A 21,305-nucleotide genomic window follows, 5' to 3' on the forward strand; every position below is an offset into this window, starting at 1 on the left:
AATCAAAATAAAAAAGCAAGCCTGTAGTGATTTAGAACACAGAGCTCTGGCTGATGTGACATAAAAGCTGACATCACCACACCCTGCTGAGGGATGATACAGCACCTGAAGAGCGATGTCCTACCTGGGCATGAGATTTCATGGGTCCAAAGCTGGGTGGGAATGACTCAGGGGAGTTTTGGTGTCCCTCCCTTGAGGAACAACAGCGTCTGCAAGAGTGAGGTGGTCAACTGTTTGGGTCAGTTACAATTTTATCCTGAAAATTATTTCTTTAAAATGACCTGATCTTAACAATTCCATACCCCTTTCAAAGCCACAGTGCCTGAATCTGGCTTTTTAAGTGAGCTACTGACCTTGCTGTAGCTTGTGCAGCTGTGTAGTACTTTGTGTCAGATCCTCACTGCCATCAGACTTAGACACCAGCAGTCACTGTGACTCTGCCTTGCCTGGTTCTGTCCCCTCTGCTGCCACTGTAAATGGTTTGGAACCTGCTTCCTGCAATCAAATGTATTCTTGAATATTGCAGAAAGTGACTCTTCAAACTTACATTTTCTTTCATTTCCTGTGAGAAAGAAAATCAATTTACCTGTAAATACAAGAAATGCCATTAATACCAGTTGGGGTTAGACAGCTCAAAGCGGTCACAGGAGCTTGAAGTTTTTGGAAACTGAAGTATTTGTTCTTCTTTTTCCTTTTTTCTTTATCTTTCTGCTGACCCTTGGTAACTACCATGAGATGAATTAAAGCAGTCAGTTTGAAATGGCTGGAAATGGGTATAAATTGGAACTGTCTTTGTTGAGAAGTAGCATGAGATGGGATCAAGGCTAGCAGCAAGGGAGGTTTTCGAAGGGCACTACAATGTATAGCAAACCAGCTGTGCGCTTGCATGTGTGCGCTTAAAACTCCTACCAGTAAAGCAGAACCCACAAGCAGAGATGCGAAATCAAACCAAGGAAGACTGTTTTCTTTTGTTCTCTTTTTAGAAACCCTTTTTCTATTTAGATTTACAGTAGTAATAGGTCAGACAAGTCAAAATTTGCATGTATTTATAATGAATTACGCAAATATGATGATAAGAAGCAGTGCTCTCCTGCAGGGCTCAGTGATGGTAACCCTCATCAGCCTTCCCTTGCTACAGCCTGAGCACTTGCCCAAACACACATACAGGGAGAGGCAGGGTAAGGATAAAGCTGAAAGATGTTTGTGTGTCTGCCCTGGGAGCAGCTGAAGGGCTTGAAAGATGAGAAAACAGGAGAGGTAAGGTCTACCTGGAAAAAAAAAATCAGAAAGATCACAGAAACAGGGGCTGCAGTCCTCTGCCTGTCTGCTCGGAGGGACATGATGTGCTCCAAAGACAATATACTCCAGAGAAAATTATTGATTTTACTCAAACCAGGCTTGTGAAACATTTGCCTGGTAAAATAATCCAGCAACACAAACAGCTCAAAGAAAGGCTAGGCATTTCTGCGTGATCTGCCCAAAGACAGCTAAAGCTTGTCCCCAGCTCTGGCATCTCGGGAACTCACAGGCATCTCAAAAAGGTCTGTTTTACCCAACTTCTCTTCAAGGAAGTCCCAGATTAATTCACCAGAGGGAATTTTTCACAGCCTTTGCAAGTGTTGCTGTCAAAACTAGCCACGAAGCAATCTTGTTGAGTAAACAGCCCATTTTCTCTCCTGTTGTACACCCCCCACCCCCCCGCAGAGCCCCAGTCTGAGCAAGCACGGGAAGGTGGGGAGGGGGGCTGGGGAAGAAAAGCCCAGCAGAGCCCACACAGCCAGTCCTCCCTGAACAGCTTGCGTTTCTTCACAAGTGAAATTCCTCTGCCTCCAGAGGCTGAAGGTGCCCTGCAGCAGTGCTGCCTACTGTGCTGAAATCCCCATGGGACGAGGAGCTTGGGGACGCGGGGCTCGGAGAAGGAGAGTTGCTTGCTTTTAGCCATGTCCCCTTGCAACAGCCTTTCCCATGTCCTGCCCTCCCTGCTCACCTCCGCTCTGCTGAGGCTCGGGCTAGGCGTGATTTGTTTCAAAGGCTGGGTTTAATGGCTTTTAATACTAGTTAAGTGGACGGGCTGAGACGCTAGTTTCGAAATGCCTGGAGGAGAGAAAGAATTCTGTATTTCCTGTTATTTGTCTTGCTTCACATAATCCCATTTTTTAGTGAACAGATGGAATATTTTTGGTTTGCTGAACATTTTGTCATCACTATTCAGCACCAACTAACCTGCCAAATGCTCTTGAAAAACACAGTTATTGCAGTCTCTGGTCCTTGGTTTTACAAGAGCAAATTTCCTCCTTGGTTCCCATGAACCAAAAGAACTATTTCTTTGATTCCCACCCCCACCCCCCACCCCCCTGCCTGAAGATCTAAAGACTATTCTCCATTGGTCTCAGTGGCAAAATCTCATTCAAAGTAAGACAGATGTTATTCTGCCAGAGCAGAAAAACTCTTGGATGAAACCAGTAGGGATTGAAATTTCCATTCAGGGAACCCTACCCCTGGTTTGCCAAAAGTGACTGACAGCTGAGGACAACTGTGATTATATTTCCACCACCCCACCCCCCAGTTGGAGGTGGTGCGCTTAAATGAGGAAGTACAAGGAGTTTTAGGTCAGGGACTCTTCTCAGTCTATCACACCTCTGCAAACTTCACTCATTTGCTTTCTGCCCTGCTGAAGCCAAGCTCGTGCTTGACTGAGGCACAGTTTCTATAGGGCAGACATACCTCTTGTAGAAAGGCAGGCTGTCTTCAATCAAGAACATAAAAGATAGACCTCACATGGCTGCCTTTGGTAGGACATTCCCCTGTTGAATTACCATGATGGCTAAAACCTGGATTTTTTGCAATTCGAGTTTATCTGGCTTCATTTTCAGTTGCCAGACATTTTTTGTTTGTTTGTTATTCTTTTCATACTCTTTTTTTTCCTTTCCCTGTTTTCTACCGCCTTCTACTTTCCAGAAATCTTTAAATTGTAAAAAGCAACTCTGGATACAGGATTTTTTTTATTGATTTCATTACCCTACATACAGATACAAAACACCCCCTGATTTTTATTCACTGCTGCTTGGTTAAAAGCGATAACACCTCTCTCATGCATTTGGGTAGGATTTACACCACCCGTGTTCTTTAGAAAATCTGACTATGGTTTGCTACTAGCCTCTAGTTCATCTCTCAGACTGAAACAACAGCAACAGAAAAGACTCCTTTACATTTTTTTACTGCATTGTGACCCTTACAGTGGTTGTCCATATGTTTGTTACCTCTATGTCTGGACTGAACTTGCCTGAATTTGAGACTGTGAAACCAGCAGAAAGTTGCAGAGTGACTGTCAGTTTGTTTTGCACCTGTCATCTCTGATATCCTTGAGAAAGGAAAGAGTATGAGCATGGCTGCAAAACAAAGTAAAGACAAATAATATTTTCATATGCATGTTTCCACTGGAGAAATTTGCTCTAGTGAACAGCAGAGGAAGTTAGAAGAAATTTTATTTCTAGCATTGCCACTATGTGGGATCAGAAATACTTTGCACTTTTGCAGCACTTTACTAGCAGAATTTCCTTATAATATGTCCCGCTCCTTTTCCTGATTTCCAGTTAGAAAATGCTCTTATGGATCTTAGACTGTGAATCGAATAAACATCTCTAGAGGCACACTGGAGTGAGTGTGACTGGGCTTCTACCCTGTTAGTACTACAAGGGGAAGCTCTCTCAGGAAGGAATTTTAAATGTACCGACCCCTACCACCATGGTAGTGAGTCATGTCTCACTTTGGATATTATGGGTCCTGGAAAAGACTTCCCCAAGCTTCAGGATGGACAAAGGGAAGAATTCGCTTTGAGGGACCCTGATACAATGACAATTATTTACAGTAAAAAAAAAAATAAAAATCATAGAATACCATGTTGGAAGCAACCTCGTGAATCATCTGGTCCAACATCATGTTCATAAAGAATTTTTATACTTTTTCTGGTAAATTACATTTTTCTCTTAATTTTCTCAGTCATTAGAATCCAAGACAAACAGTCCTGTCCACTGCTCCTCAAGGAAGAAAAGTGGTAAGACAATTCAGGGACTCTATGTCTGATTTATGAATACTGATTCAGTGAATTTCTGGATTTGTTTTATTATGAGTATGCATAGCATTCCTGCATAACTGAGATCCAGCCTGTGATGGCAGACCCATGCCATGTAAGTCCCTGACCAGGAACAGCAGAAAATTGTTAAACCTGTATACATTCACACAGGCAGGAGTGTTTAGAGATCATGGTGTTCCTCACTAGCAAAAGGCAAGCTTGTCAGTAGGGATTGGGATTTCAAGGTTAGAGGTCCCTATGCAGCAACACCAAGAAAAAACCAGCCTAAATGCCAAGAGGAAGGACACACAAGAAAAGAAAATTTCAGGCAAGAAAATTAAAAAAAGAGAATCAGTTTTTGTGGAAGAGACTATTGGTGACTGTTGGACCAGGCAAGGTCAACGAAAGACCACTTAGGTCAGTTGAAACACCAAGATTAGGAAAAAAATATTCAGGAGGGCAATGTTACATCACCAAAAAACCTGAATTAACCTTGAAAAATCTGCAGGTGGTGAAAAAACTGAGGAAGAGAAATGCTCTTTCCTCTTCTGTTGCTGAACATTATGTGTTTGTTCTCTCTACTGCCCAGATTCAGTATCTACAGTATTTAAAAGAGCTGGAAACCCAGGTGTGTCTGCCACAACCAGGGCACTGAAGAGAACACCAGCCTTGAAAAGCTCAAAAAAATCAGAAGCTTAGGGAAAGAGCAATAGAGAAAAAGCCCATGTCCAGGGAAAAACAACAAAGTGAATTTGCAGGTATATGTTGAAAATTTATGCAGAAAGTTTAAGGTGTGTTGACTTCACTGTGTGTAAGCCCAATGCATCAGTGCACCAAATGTCTGCCCGGAAGCCAAGCTACCCTTAGGTGTATTATCCTTATGGATAAGCTATTGATAATCTGCAGTACCAGATTTTTTCCAATGTACTTATCTTCTTTCATCAAACTCCTGAAGTTTCTTAGAAACCCTGATTGCCCAGTGCTTCTGCTGAGAAAAAATAAAAACCTTCTGAGCACTTTCAGGTATTTGATTTGGAGCTAGTCTTCTATCTTTTGCAGTTCAGCATAGAAAGTACCAGATGATTTTTTATGAAGTGATGCAGTCAATCAGTTTTAAAGACAGAAGGGCCATTATTGTAATCCTACCTACTGCAGAGCACAGACCCAAAGAATTCATCCAGTAATTCAGAATTCCAGTATATCTGAACACATCTTAGTAAAAATCTTCTGTCCCAAAAGTCAAGAGCTTTAAATTTTAGCATGTCTAAATCTGGTTATTGCCCAGCTGAAAGCTGACCAAGTTACTTAATGAAAGATTTAATCAGGTCAAAAACATGAATTTTAAAAAAAAATTAATGCAGGAGAATTTCCAGTGTTCCTATACATTAAACAGGAAAAAATTGGATTTTTTGTGATAGAATTTTTATTTTCATATTTCAGTTAATATTAGCATTTAACTTTTAAGTAGTAAAATTACATAATTATATTACTCTAAATTACTGGAAGAATGTTTTGTTCAACCTAGGCTATTCGGGGAAGATTAAAAAAGATAAAAATTATATATTCCGATTTAGGTCAAAAACAATTTTCAGATACTTTGAAATCCTCATGAGAAAGAATCCTAGCATTTTTGAACTAGCTCCAGTTAGAAGAGATTTTTGCTTTGAAATTTGTATTTCTACTTCTGAAATTCTCTTTTAAATAAGCATTTGTGCAGTATTTCTAGTATAAAAGCACCGGGTAGTTTGTATGTTTCTTGTTATTGCCGTTGCTATAACATTGATTGCAGCTGCATTAGTGGAATATTTTCTAAGCCTAAATTTAATCTTACTTCTACCACCATAAGTACATTGACAAGAGATAAGAATTAATGAATCAGTATGCTCATAGGCAACACCGATGGCTTCAAACAAAAAGAATTAGTGTGTGGTTTTTTATGAAGATCAGACTCCACAGACAGATGAACAACTCCCTGAAAGTTCAGTCTGGCGATGTGCAACAATAGTCCCAAGGACCAAAGGAATTTTACTGCTTCTTTTGTAGAGCTGTGGAACACAGGCTTCCTGAAAACAAGAAGCAAATCAGCAGACTGTACATCTTGATGCTGTTACTGACCATTTCTTTGGAAAAAACTGTCAGAAACTCCATGCATCCCGGCTGCAACACAGGCGAAAAGAAAGCCACAAAACCGTTTAAATCCCACTTTGACTCACAGTCACAGAAGTTCAGAAAACTAAGGTAAATTATGGTTTTCTCTAAATTATTTTAATACGATAATATATTTTTTTAATGACTAATGTAAATTACTAGTCATACCGCATCAGGGGAAATTAACTCTATTTTCTCTTTTATTTAATTAATTCTAGACTTGATGATCTTAAAGGTCTTTTCCAACTTAAATGATTCTATGATCCTATAAATGTCTTTGACCTGCATTGCTTTCTATGCGTTCATTTGTATACCTGGGTAGTAGTTATGGTGTAAATACCTTGTTGAAGATTGATATAGTTATAAACAGGTTACAACAACTGTATTTAACTGGCACTCCTAAGCTGTCATCTTCTTGGAGCAAAAGGAAAGAAAACTGGATAAATTTCAGTGTGACAACACTTACATTAAATAAGGCAATGTGAGATAGAGCTTTTTCAGGAAGTACAAGTCAAAAGGAAGCACAAGAAATCACTTAAAATTTAAGTGACATTTATATTAATCTTTTTCCTCTCTGGTCCACTTTGACAGATTGCTGTTGTCCTGTTGAACAACCCTTAACTCTGATTTATGGGCAGGAAGAAGAAAACTGCCTGAGACCTTATGTTGCTACAGAAACCAGATTTGTTTCTTCTAAGACAAGTAAATGCAAACACAAAGATGAAGGGAGGGGATTAAAATTTCACCTTCTGCCTCTCATTGTGCCTTTCATTCATCAGCCACCACTGGAGAAATGAGTCCAACCCATAACCTGACCAGTCACCCCAAACCTGCCACGCACGTACTAGTTTTAGCTAGTGCAGCTGGTCTGCACTAGCAGCGCCGCTGGCAGACACAGACCAGTGCCAGCTGACTGGACAGCAAATCGAAAGGTAACAAAACAAAAACCAAAAAACCCCAAGCCCAAACTCATATAACACTAAGGAGCAAAAAACCCATAAAGACAAGAGAAAAGCAAAGACTGTGCGTGTTGTCAGGATGCAGCCAAAGCCAGGGACAACAGGACACCTTTTCTTTCATCTCCTCTCTCTCTGCCTTTGCTGCCTTCAGAGTTGGGATGAGGTGGGGGCATCAGTCAGCTGGCAGCCAGAAAGCAGGGAGAGACCAGCAGATGTGATGTGAGGGTCTGCTTCTAGTACACACACACACACCCACAACTTGTTTTGCTTAATCCTATGCTTAACTTTAAGTGAATAAGTGAAAGCAAATGGAGTTTGGCTCTATGGAAAATTATTCATGCCATTTCCCTTGCTCTACTTCTTTATAAAACTTTTGAAAATGTAAAGCCATCCAAATGATGGAAAAAGCACTGTTCCCTGTGACTTTCACAAGTTACTCAAGGGCCTTTGCCGGTCCCTGTGACCATCACAAAACCAGCTTTTCAGCAGTTGATGTGGGCTCTTTGTCACCCTACAGTCTTTTTCCTGGAGAAAGATGCTTTAAGCTCGCCCTTCTGCTCTTCTCCTGCTAAGTCTGTGTCTGTAACACTCCATGGTTTTCAAACCACTGTCTTAATTTAATCCCATAGCTGTCAAGGGGACAATAACTTTTAAAAGGAAGCCAACAGCCAACCAAACATGGCTAAATAAAACTGGTGATCACCAGCAATACAGCCTTTTTGATTCCTGTGAGCCAATACCTGGTGAAGGGCTGGCAGGTAGGGAAGATCTACAGACCAGCTATTTCTTATTCTGCTTTTCACCTTACTATTTCACAGAAGAAACACTTTTCTCCTGCCACAGGTTGTCTAAGGGCAGCACACTGTGCCCAGGCAGCTGCCCCCAGTGCTGTCCCCAGACGTCCCTCACTCTCCAGGGCCAGCTGGAAACACCAGCCTGCAAACAGCCAACAGCACAAGGGGTTTTGTTCTCCATGGGATCCCAGTGCCAGCTCTAAAAGCCAAGGTCTTCTACATCTCCACTGCAATGGTAACGAACCTTCCTGGTGCCAACACCAAGAGCCTTTCGGTCTGCTGGGGTGGGACCTTTCTTGGGGTGAAATGGAGGGAGTTCTGCTCCCATGCCCATTACTGAATTCTCCACAGAAACTGCAGGCAAGGATGCCAATTAACGCTAATTGGGATTTTTTTTTTTTTTAATATGTGGACACGTGTCCATTAGGAACTCGATTGATAGACTGAGACAAGTGACTCATTTTTCTGTTGCCATGAAGTAACCATTGTACCACTTTGGGTTCTTTAAAAGGAAAATATAGCAGACCTCACCTGCTCCCATTAAAGCCAAAGAGTTTTGCCACCACTGAAGGAGAGAATGGACACTTGACCTAGGGGTAAGTATTGCATTGCCTTGCAGAGTTTTTATCCAGGAAGAACACCTTGCTGGATAAAAATATAGTCAGAGATATTGCTAGTGTTGTTAGCAACACCTTGTGCTTTCTTTCTAAATACTCTTCAATTTTTTTTCTTGATGCTCAATTTAAGAAGACCCAATGTGAGCTTTATGTAACTACTAAACCTGGCTTTCAATTTATTTTGAATTCTTCCTAAACACTTTCCAAACACCTAACATGAGATGCACAGTGAGCTGAAGATTAAATGAGTATACGGGCTTCTCTGGTGGAAAAACACTAGGTTTGGCCACAGGAGGAAGCTGACAGCTCCATTACAGACTCGTCAGTAATCAGCTGTATATAAAGAGGACACCAGCATCTGGGTCTCCTGTCCAGCATGAGGCAGTGAAGGAAGAAACACAGACACCACACAACAAAGGTGAGGGACCCCAAATAGAATTTTCAGCTGCTCTTCCAGAGAAGCAGGTAGTCAGCCTAAGGCATCATTCCTGAACAACTCTCTTGGCAGGGAAACTGCTTTTGAAAAACGCTGCTCATTTGTTTTTTCTTTCCCTGACCCATGGCCCTAATGTGTGGATCATATGCAAAGGCAAGATCAGAGATGACAGAACAGTTTTGCTCTCAGATACAGTCAGGTAGCTGAATAAATTCAGCTCAGTGAGTTTTGGCATTTAAGGAGCAACAGCTGGAAAATTCCTTTTAGCACTTTTTTGACATAAATCAGTTGAAAAACAGGAGGGTTTTCTTTCAGGGCAATCAGCTGCACTAGTGTCCCTGGTCAAGCCCTGGCTCTCCCTGGTGTAGAGCACAGAGCCCAGCCTGCCTGGGAGAGCTGCGGAGACAAATCTCACCCTTGAGTTTTCTTGAGCATTTTGGTCAGCAGAAGTGAGGCAAGGCTTTGGAAAAAAAAAAAAAATCCACCTTTTGCTTTTGTAATTCTCTTTTTGTCAATAAAAAATTTTGATTTGTCAGTCAAAAAATGATTTTGACTAACTATAATATTATGTACAGAAATCTAAGAATTATTATTTGAGTCTTGTTTAATACCACCCCTGAACAAAGGCTGAAATCCCCTAAGAAAAGCAGCAGAGTTTGGTGGACTGGAGACAGAACCAAGAGTGCTAACAACAGCGCCTAGTGGGATTAGAAGCAATCCAAGAATCCAGAGCTAGTTTTTGCTTCCTGGCTTGGTACCCCTCATCAGCAGAAGGGCTGCTAGTAGAAAACAAACTATCTATCTGCTAAATTCCCACAGGCATCCAGGCACAAGAAAGTATAGTGGCATTTCTCCACCCTTCGCCTTGCCTAACCCTGTTCCAACTACTGAAGGCTGATCCTCGTAGACTTCCGCAGTGGTTTACCCTCTAGAAAGTCCTCTCCACAGCCTGGTAGAATGAAACATCTCCCTGCATGGCTCTGATCTTTTCAGGCCATATTGATCCTCTCTAAACCTGGATTCTTAGGATGCCAAGTGCCAAAGGCTTTCCACAAGATATAAACGTTACCTCAGTGTTCCTCTTATGAGCCTGCTGATCATGAAATGACTCAATGATTCAAAGACTGTGAGCCCAATTATTTGAAATTATAAATGTCTGCATAATAATAAATGAAATTTATTAAGCTTGCATCCTTGTACGGTAGTGCCTTTCTAACAGATGGAGCACTGCTTTGCTACATACACTGAAGCAGAGGAAGAGCATGCAGAGTGCTCAGCTACTAGAAAGGTTTTGCGCACAGAAGAGATTTCCAAAGTGGGCATTTTTCTTTCTCTCATACATTAAAAAAATCCCACCTGTTTTTTTCTTACATGTACTACCGGGTCAGTGACTTTGCAACATACATTATACTGTATTGCTGATGAACTTAAGAAACAACGCTGACTGTAAGGTTCCTGGTAAATCATCTATTAGAATAGACCTTTTCTTACCATTTACACTTGCACTAACTCTTGATCTGCTGTTGCTAATACTGTATTGTTGTTCCTAGTTACACAGGATGTAATCTTGCCAAACCAGTCGTCTTTTCTGTAGATGATTCAGGCAAGTGTTTATTTCATATATAAGGATGCAGCATGTTAAAGGTTGTTTGCTTCCTGAAATGGATGGTTTCTCATCCTGGCTGAGTCACCGCGCCTCCTAAAATAACGTCTTCTTTAGGCCTGGGCAGAGCGTGCAGCTGCTGTGGGCAGGCTAAAGGGCTCACCCTCAGCCCCCTGAGGGCAACAGTGCCAGTGGGAAGAGGGGGTCATGGGTAGATGGTGCCTGGGGGAACATCAGTATAAAATCAGTGAGATTATCCTCAGCTTTAGCTAAATTGCAGAGGAACGCCGAGTTTGTCCAGCACAGATGCACCAGTGCTTCATATTCACAAATAAAACCCTACTGTGCTGGGTGCATGTTCAGTAATGGACTAGAACTAACAGTATTTATACCACAAGAAATCGGAATTTCCCTGTTTTTTTAATCAGCAAGGTGGGTAGACAAAAAGTACATGGTATTTCTGTCTCACTACACTGAGCTGCTCTCCTGCTGGTAGCCATGCATGCCCAAAGGACCAGCAGCTTTGGGGTGAGCAGGGCTCTGTTGCTGTGTGCAATGCTGAAGAAACCCCACCCTCATGGCACAACTTTTCAGTATTTGAAAGGGGCTCGAGATAAACCAAGCCAAAGGTGTGAACCTTGCTGAGCGGAGCAAGACCCACTTGCATTCAGGTTGCCAGCAGCTCATGGCCTTTGGGAAATGCCTTGTGCGGCTCTTACCATGCACAAGGTGAGTCTGGCTGGCCCCAGGATGATGCCAGGCAGCATCCCTAGGCAGACCCAGAAGAGCCCCAACTGTCAGGATATTTATCTCACCCATGACATTGCTCATATGTGTGTGCTTCTCCCAAGTAGTGAACAGCTGTAGACATGGGGTCTACTCCTAAAGCAACCACCCTCTTGGAGGTACAGCCACACGTGCTTGGGTGCCAGCCTGGGATATAACAGCACCTTACTCTTGTGAGCCAAACTTTAGCCCAGGAGTGGCAGATACCTTCTGGAAGCCAAAACCCTGATTTTTACTTTGGTGTAAGAATTATTCAGTGTTCCTTCTTCCTGAGGTCCATTCTCACTACCTGTAAAATATTTCTGTCGGCATGCCAAGGAAAACCTTCAGCCTTCTGCCTGCAAACCACAGAGCAACGAGGTCAGCCATTAGGTGACTGAGTGTCTTCAAGTGATGGACACACTTCAGGCAAAGGTTCAGGTGAGACACAGCAGCTGCTGCAGACTGCTGGGCTATGCGGCTATGGATTGTGGACTTTTGTAGAGTTTGTGTAATATTGCTTCCAAAAGCATTATTACAGCTTCATTTTAATGACCTTATTGATAAGCTGAAGTGGCTCCCATTGCATCATGCGCTGGGAGCAGTGCTACATTACTGCTGAAATATCAACCGTCCAGACAGTGAATTTTAGGGCTACAGAGATTTCAGATTCTGCTGCTAACTCTGGAATTATTTAAACTGTAAATTGTCCAGGGAATAAACTGTCTTTTTATTCTGTGTTTGGATAGATGTTAACATCATAAAAATAGTGAATAATAATAAAAAAAAAGATCAGAGTATCTTTTGGTAAAAACTATTGCATTAGCTCCATTTTCTCCATCCCACTGAACAAGACTATATTAGCTAGGAATGTATAAAAGTATGCCCATTAAAAGGAAAAGCCATTTGCAACACATTTCAATCTTTCCAGTGTAACAGGGCAATGGAAATTGTCTCTCTTCACAGAAAAAAACCAAGAATATTCCCCAAATCATCATATAAATCTTTTGTTACTAAAAAACCAAGAGCTGATTTTCAAAGAAAAAACCCCACTTTTTAACATTCATATAATTTAAGCTACAGTCCAAGAATGTTTTTTACTTTCAGATAAAAATAATTCCCAATCAGATTTCATACACATGTAAAATAACTTGAAATTAAAGTGTAAACTTGCATAATTTTTCACGCGATTTAAACACAAGTTTATCAGATCTCTTCTGCCATCATTTCAATAATATGATAAAGCACTGGTAATACCACTGAGATTGCGACTCAGATTCAACAAGATCCAGCTTCTGAATGGTGAAGCATAACCTAAGATAATAGAACATGTAAAACAACATTAACAAGACAAAGAACACAAAATAATTTACAGACTTTTTAAATGGCATGGAGGCCATTTACGTGCTGGCTATGAATTCACAGCCACCTCTTAGTGAAATATTTAGCGGGACACTTCATGTGCGTAAAGCTACTGTGATGTATGATTGTATGAAGCTGAGGATTTGTCCTGACTTTACCAGGGAACAAAAAGCCTAGAAAAGCACCAGCTCAGAGGAAAAAGGATGCTCTCTGGAAACACAAGAAGGCCTTAAGTATTGGAGGCAATTATGTAAGCCAGATAAATTCTTTAAGTACAAGAACAAGAACATTAGCTGCCCATGAGCACATAGAGGGCAGACTAGGCATTACACTTCTATCAGGAGCACTGCTACCTGCATCTCTGACTCACTGCATCTAGAAAAAAAATATGTCTAAATGAGGTCAGGTCTTAGCAAACTGACCTGCCTTGGACCCTTCCCATACGGACCCTATCACTGACATCCCACCCAAATGCACCTGTAGGGGTCATGTGCTGGGTCCAGTTCTGGGCTGCCCAAGATGAGAGACATGGCCTTACTGGCATGAGTCTGTTGAAGGGCCACAAAGGTGGTTAAGGGACGGAAGCATCCGGAATACGAAGAGAGGCTGAGAGAACTGGGGCTGTTCAGCCTAGAGAAGGCTGAGCGATATCTTACCAATATGTGTCAGTAACACTCCTGTGAGGAAAGGGAGTAGAGAAGATGAGGCCGCACTCAATAGTGTCCAGTGAAACGACATGAGGCAATGGACATAAACTGAAATACAGAAAAATCCATTTAACTACCCAGCAACTTACCCTAGCTTACCCTGCTCTGAGCAGGGGTGCTGGACCAGACAATCTCCAGAGAAACTCATAATAACACAGGAATATTCAATCTGATAGGGAGTCTTGTGCATCAGAAATCAGTGTGAAAAATAAGCATGGGGGAAAAAAGAATCAAAAAGACAAATTGAAAATGTTGAGAAAAATCTCTACAACCCAATAACAGACATCACACTTAGGAAATCTTGGCTCCAGTCTTGCCTCATTTTTTCCCCCCTCTGTTATCCTCTTAAAATGGAGCAGCGTTAACAAGAAATCCTCACCCTAGACCACCCCATAGTTAGCAGGGGATGCAAAGCCTTCAACTCCAGGCCTGTGCTTCAACTCAAGCAGGAGAATTGGTCTTCCAGACCTTCAAAGCATGATTTAATTGCCGAGCAACTGGATAAAATATATCAGCTGTGTCAGACATGACACACCAGGACAAAGGAGCCCCTAGAGAGATCCCATATGGTATGGGCTGTCAGGCCTGTCCTTCTGAAGTCTTGTAAGTAGGAGATGGAGGCATCTCCTTCTCTTCCTGAAAGTCCATTTTTTTTCCTGGGTGCTGTGGCTAGGGAACTTGAGACTCTCCGATTCCTCTGAAGTACCTAACCCCAAACCAATTTGGCAGCACTGCAACAGACAAATCCCACGGATGATTTAGGTATCACAGATAGATACTCTCTAAGGACACAAAAGGCAGTATTCTGGCTGCCAGCTCTGTCCTTACACAAATCTAACAGAAACCTTTTAAGTGTAGCCGCTGGGATAATCCCATTATTATTATTCAAAAACGGGCTTAAAAGCTTCATACTACCATCTATTTCAGAAGTCAAATACAGCCACATATCTCCCTGGTCCTGGACCCAGCTGCCATTAAAAAATTGAGGAGTTTTAGGAAAGCGTTCAGCCTGGTTTTGATTTGTGGTTTTACCTGGTGGTAGACAAGTCAAAAGTGAACTCATAGCTACGTTTTGTTCCACCTCCACCCAACATATGTTTTGCAACTTCCTACTTCAAGACAAAGTCGAGCTTCAAGGTCTGACTCTTCCCTTTGTCCATACAGTTGCTAATACCCGAAAGATGCTCTTATTTACCAGCCAGGTAACCACAACTGCAAACACACAGTCCTACCCAAAGATATGTTCCAGACGAGTATCTCTTCAGAATTTTTTTAATGGCCAGTTTAAAACAGAAATTAATTCTATTGATTTGCCGTTTCATATTTCTTGAGACTAATAAATCTAACCATTAACCCATCACTTAGAGGGCTGCTTCTCCCCACCTGGCTGAATTAGGCGGTTCCGCAAGAAGGCTCCAGCACAGAAACCCACGCCCTCTGCCAAACGGAGAGTCCCGAGGTTTGAGAGACTGTACTGCATGAGTCACCACACAAGATTTACTTCTGGCCGACTGTTTCGATAAGTAATAATGCTTCCTCCAGACAAAACTATCCAGAAACCGGCATCTAGCCTCCGTCTCCCAACAGCAGCCCGCAGCAAGCGATGCCACCAGGCATCGCAGCCAAGGGCTGGTAAATCCCAGGATTTGTAAACAGCGGTAAGAGGGAGCTGTAATGAGATCAGTGTCGGGGATTGCAGCCTACAGAGCCATTTTTAAATGAGGTTTCCTGCAACAAAAGCTAGCTCCCGATAACCTTTTCCAATAACACGGGGTGAAAAGTGTTGGATTTCAATTACAATACGCGATACTAAGGCGTGGACAGACAGCTTGGTACTCCCCTTGCAGGCAACTGCTCAGGCAATTTGTTTATTTTTTATTTATCGGGAAAGAAAAGGAAATCTTAAATTACCAGACTACTGTACCAGAAAAGTCCAACATCGTATAATCGAAAGGAGATGAACGGTCCCGTTATTATTTGCTGTTATTACATGGCATATTAGAATCGAGGAATAAAGTCACAAACGAAAAGTGAGCACAGCCACGTTTGTTTTCCTTCCCCCATTCCATTCCAAATGCAGCTCTCAAGGACAAAAAAAAACAAAAAAACAAACGATAAACCTCATGAAACATATCTAAAATAGATGTTCTTCGTTCCAAAATTTCAAGGCGCTAAAACGACCCCACTTAGGGTTAGGCAAAGGGTTTCTTACCTGGAAAAAAGCTCCTTCGTTTCTCGGGACTGGTCTCTTCCCTCCTCCCGCACTTTCACAGCCACATCTTTGCTACTTTGCCGACAGAGCAGCGAGCTGGGGCGCAGGGGCGCCGGCCCCCCGTCACAGCCCGCACGGGGCGAACGCCCAAGCCCGCTCTATTGGGAGGAGAGCGGCAGCCCCGGGCTGCCTCCACCCGGGCACAGCGCTGCCGCGGGGAGCGCAGCCCCTTTGCGCTCTATTTTCAGAGCTGCTCCCTCCCAGCTGCGCGCTCCGCAACCGCCGCTGTGCCCCGTCTTTTTGCAATTCCATCCGCGCTAAAACCAAAACCCAAACTATTTTAGATAATTTTTTTTCTCCTTTTTACTTTAGAAGTGGGCATTTTAGCAGAGAAAGCGCCTCTTTAGGTACATCTGGTCGTAATTTTCTAGCGCTGCGTTCCCACGAGCCTGTAGTTAAAAATAAATCAAAGACAGGGAACTGAGAGAAGAGTTTTCGCATTTTGCTGCTGCCCAGACGGCTTTCTGGTCGTTAAAATGAATTTGTAACACTTGGGGATTTCTTTCCACGTGGAGGCTATTAGCGCGGTATTTAAGGGCTATTTAAGGGCTAATGTGCCGAGTTTGTTCTTGTTAACGGTGATGCCTATTTAAAACTAACTACATGGGGCTTTGCAAAAGCTTACAAACTTTTAAATTACTAGTCTGCTTGTTCCAAGAGGGGAAAGGTGTTACTAGTGCTCCCTATTGCAGGTCTTCTCGATGCCGGGGTGCTGTTCGGTGGTGGTAGGAAAGCATAAATCCTGGTAATGCCTTAATTCCACGCATTTGGGCATTTTTTAATTAATTTTTTTTTTTTTTTTAAAGAATGACTGCTTGGATTGTACCGGCCAGAAGGAAAATCTCAGTAAGGTTGTGAAGCAGGGCTTACCACCGCTGTCGACAGTACACCTGAATGTAATTTGAAATGTGAACTCATAGCAAAGGCAACCCAGGAGCGACAACTGTCCACCCGACCTGGTCCTTCTTTTCCTTTAGCTCTTATCTGCCACCTTCGCTGGGGCAGGGTGTCGTTGTTTGCTTGGTTTCACATTTTACCTTATTGAACATCTGCACAATGGCTCTGGGGAGGCCGTCGCTGCCGGCGGGGCTGCGGTCCGTTTTACCCATGGACAGGCAGCAGCCACCGGTCCTCTTTCCGCCGCCCGCCGGGAGGCTTAGGGCTTCCGAGTGATGCCGGTTCCTTCTCCTGGGCTGGCGGGACTGTCGCTGGCCGGTAGTGCCAGCGGGTGTTCCCTCGCCCTGTCCCATGGGGGGGGGGGGGGGGGGGCCGCATCTTCTCTAGTGGCTTCCCGAGCGGCTGTCGGTGAGCCCGCACGGCACTGACCGAGGGGTGGCCGCTTTTCACTGACCGAGAGAAGGGGAGAAGGAGTGGGATGACGGGTTCATCCCTAGAAAATAGCCGGGAGCGCTGGGTTAGCCAGGTTTGCGAAGTGGGAGCGTTCCTGTGAGGCGGGGTCCTGCAAGGAGCAGGGCAGGGCGGCAGCTCCCCTTCCCCCCCACCAGCCAGAGAACCCGCCCCTTTGCCCCATCCCTCCCTCCGCGCCGACCCGCTTGAGGATGAACAGAGTAGATGGGGCAGAAAGGGGGGCTGGAAGGGAGCACATTTGCTCATTAAGAAGGCTTCAAAGGTGACAGAAGCATGTCAGGCTGCTGATCCAAGCCCCCTGTTCCGCTGGGGGTGGTGGTCACCCCCACCGCCGGGTTCATCCAGAGATCCCCGCAGGTGGCTCCCGTCGAGGCGGCGGTCGCCCCGGCGGGGCTTCTGGACAGGCGCCAGGCGAGGGCAGGCCGGGGGCTGCGGGGAGAGGCGGCTGCCCGCCCGGAGAAGGTTCCTGCCCGGGGAGGGCTCCTGCCTTGGGGGCTTCTCCTCCGCCCGTCGCACCGTGCGGTCGGCGCGGCAGGGCACTGCTACACTTACACCGTGCCGGGCGGGGAGAGGACTGAGGGACAGAGGCCGGGCGATAAACAAACAAGTAAACAAACAAACAAACAAACAAATGCAAGGCTCGGGTGTGATTGATATGTTGCACCCAGCTCGCCGCCGGCTGTCACGACCGCCGAGGCAGCGTCTCCTCCTCTCGCCCTGCAGCGCTGGAAATGTGTGCGGGAGCGATGGCTGCGGGAGTAGCCGCCGGGAAACCCGCCGGGAAACCCACCGGGAAACCCGCCGGCTCTTCCCCGGCGCAGTGAGCGGGGGCACGGCGCAGACATAGGCACGGCCCTGCCTGACAACTAATCAATAAGCGCCCATTAACCAAAAGGAAATGGTGTGAATCCTCCTGGTTCTCCTTTTGCAACCAAACAACACAGCAAACACTAGTAAAGGATCGCAACCCGCCATGACAGTATTTGTACAAAACCAACAAATGGAACATTTCCTCTGTTCGTTTCAGGGGAGAAGGTCGAGAACCGCAATGCTGATCCCCCTTCCTGAAAAAAAAAACCGCCACCGCCACCCCCTCCCCAAGCAAAAGAAAACAGCCCCCCAGTCAGCCCTAGGTTTCGAAGGTGCCCAGGGGCGAGCGGGCTCTCACAGAGGCACGTTTGTGTGGCGTGTCAGTGCTACAAATGGTTTCACACACACACACACAGTGGTGGGAGGAAGGCGGCGAAGCCCCACCAGGACCCGTGGAGGACCCCCAACCCCAGCCCCAGCCCAAACCTCAGCCCCAGCCCCAGGCCCAGCCCCAGCCCCAGCCTGCCCAGCCGCGCCCGGCCCGCGGGTCGCGCTTCTGCGGCCGCGATTGCGGCCCCTGCGCTGCGCGCGCGGCCAGCGGTAACGTCTCTGCTGATGTTTCAAGTGTCACCAGAAACCGTTCGACCACCTACTTATTCGTCTTTCCTAAGATAAAGGAACTATTTCATTTCATATTCGTCTTTGTATTCGTATTCTCTCTCCCTTTTTCATTTCCTTTCTTTCCTCCTTCCTTTCTCTCTTTCTCTTCCTTCCTTCCTCCCTCCCTTCCTCTCTTCCTCCCTCCCGCAGCCCTTCTCTTCCTCCTGTCTCTGCCCCTTCCACTCTTTCATACTCTTTCTCTCTCATTCTTTCGTTCTTTCCAGTCGTTAGCTCTGGCTTGAAGGAGATCTGATGTGATTAAACTCACAGGGCGTTGGAGGAAAGAGGTAAATTAAGCCAAAGGGACTGAAGATGAAAGAGGCTTGCTCGACTCGAGTGCCCGAGGACAGCTGCCCTCCTCCCTCCTCCCCTGGGTCACGCCAGCTCCCCGCCGTCTCCCGCGGGACCCTTCTCTTGATCCTGCTCCGGAGCCGCTTCTTCCGACGACACCGAAAAGCATCATTATCATTCCCCCTCCTCCCCCCCCCGCCTTTCTTTTCACCTATCGCTCCTCCGGGAGTGCGGAGAACCCCCCCCGGCCCGCAGCGCCGCCCGGCCCGGCGCCGCCTCAGCGGTGCCCAGCGGGGGGACCGCGGGGAGGTGGTGGGGTGCAGCGAAGGAGGGAGGGATGCGGCCTGCGGGGCTGCGCGGGGGGCAGAGCCCTCTGTGTGTGTGTGGGGGCAGAGCTCTGCCAAGGCGGGGCTGCCCCGCACAAAGGGCGAGGCGGAGGCCGGCGGCGGCCCGGCCGGCTCGGGCCGTCACGGTGCTGCCGGCGCCGGTGTCTCCGAGCACCGGGAGCCGCCGACCTCCACTCCCGGGTCGGGAAAGGCGGCCCGCGGCTCCCCGCCGCAAAAAAAGAGGGGAAAAGAGGGAAAAAAAGGTATAGTCCCGGTCCTCAGGCTCCACCTGCAATTCGGCCATCGCCTAAATACAATTTAAACCTTATATTTTTATTAGCGCAGAAAATAATGACGATAATAACTAACCCCCCTCCCCCCCAACCAACCAACCAAAAAAGCAGAAATCTACTCCAGTGTAAAATTCCTTCTTGCAGCCCAAGGAGCGTCGGTGCTTTTCTGTCCAACAGGACGTTTTAAATGTTAAAGACGTTGCGGAGCGTGATAAAGATGCCTCGAAACGCAGCGACGAAAGGCGGCAAACAAATCCGATCGCAAATTTTGGTGGGTCCCAGTTTATCTTTCGGCGAATCAAAGGAAAACACAAAATGCCGGGACCACAAAGAACAGCTGCAATGCCGAGCAGCGAAAGCCCGAGGTATAAATAATTTTCAGGCTATTGGTGTAGCGATAAAAAAGTAATCTAAAATGACTCGAGACCGAATTTTAAAGTTGGTGGGTACACAGCCACCTAGCTCGGCATCTTCAACAGTAATCTGTGTTCTGTTCGTTTCTTTAAAATTATTTCTAAAGCGCGCCCTGAGTTTTCTTTATAGCCGTAACGAAATTAAGATATTGCAATGGGAGAGCAGCGTTAGCCAAAGAAGCTGGGATGCAGGATACCTAATATCAGCCCCAGTCGAAATACTTCAATACCGCCGTGCAGGAAAATACTGCGGAGATTTAGAGGAATAAAAATATGAAACGAAACAAAGCAAAGTAGGCAGCTACTTCCTCGCTTAACGATTATGTGTCTCAAGTGAGGAGAGGAGAAATTGCATTTGGAGTCATCAAATCTGTGTTAAAAAACCTCTGGCGGAGAGTCGTGGAAGGCTGCGAAATTTGAATCCGTGTGATGAATGTGTTTTAAACTGAGATGTTATATTTTTTTAGGACGTCAATATGCAATATTTATTTTATTACAATCAGAGAGAAATAAACAAGCAAATACAAAGTAGACTTAATTCTTTAAACGGGAAAACAAATTAGTCGGGTGCGGAGTTGTTCGCGTATTGATTTACTGATGGATCATTTCTCCGGAGGGTTATTAATAGGTGAAAAAAAAAAAAAAAGAAATCAGGTGAATTTTCCCCACTGGAAGAAGGTCTTGGGTGAAAGACAGATTTCTGCTCCCGGGCCCTCACCTCTCCCTAAATGCAGTGCTTTTCTGGCTGGAAAACCATGCGTGATTTGCAGCACACCAGCAAGTCGCTCCCGGTGACTACTCCCTCCCTGCCCGAGTCCGCTTAATTTGTAAATAAGTTCCAGGGCCTCTTTTCACAGAACCCAGTTGAGCAGGTAATTTGTTGTTAGTGCTTGTTTAAATGTTGTGAACCATGCACTCAAAAATAGGAAAACTATACACAAAAGAGGCAAACATGGGAACACAACTGGAAATTACTGAGTTATAAAAATGTCAAAGAAAAGCAATTTGCAAAGAGGCATCAGTAATTGTCTCGTACATTAACGGGAATGATTTGCCAAGCCCAACCCTTTTGTTCTCCCCAGGCTGGACGGGCGCTTTGCCACCGACCTCAATGGGACTGGATCAGGACCTCGGCATCAGGCTCTTAGCCCAGGGAGGTGCTCAGGGACAGGGCTGGATCCTGCCTTGCAGACCTGCAGTCCTGGGGTGTGTTTTCAGGGGGAATCCAGCAGATTTATGGTGGACTGGCTGAATGGGAAGGTATGTGTGCATCTGAGCATTGGATTTGAGGGCATCTTCCAAGGATTCAAGGAAAGCAGTCACAGCTTTGTTAATAGAAGAGCTGAATGGAAAGCAGAGATTGATGGGATGCTCTCCAGCATGCCTGGGAGTGACATGCTGCAGCCCTG

At 45.2% G+C, this 21,305-nt stretch overlaps 1 long non-coding RNA gene across 3 annotated transcripts in view; it reads right to left on the bottom strand.

Annotated features, from left to right (window-relative positions):
- Positions 1–15,899, bottom strand: part of LOC119147148 — a 42,020-nt gene extending 26,121 nt beyond the window's left edge. For all 3 annotated transcript variants that reach the window (XR_005103956.1, XR_005103955.1, XR_005103954.1), the window contains exons 1-2: positions 15,676–15,899; positions 354–495 (exon numbers count right to left, since the gene is read on the bottom strand). This is a non-coding gene — a long non-coding RNA (uncharacterized LOC119147148). The remainder of the gene's footprint in view (positions 1–353; positions 496–15,675) is intronic.
- Between the last annotated feature and the right edge of the window lie 5,406 nt (positions 15,900–21,305).

Source organism: Falco rusticolus, chromosome 1 (genome assembly GCF_015220075.1).
Source record: "Falco rusticolus isolate bFalRus1 chromosome 1, bFalRus1.pri, whole genome shotgun sequence".
Taxonomy (NCBI): domain Eukaryota; kingdom Metazoa; phylum Chordata; class Aves; order Falconiformes; family Falconidae; genus Falco; species Falco rusticolus.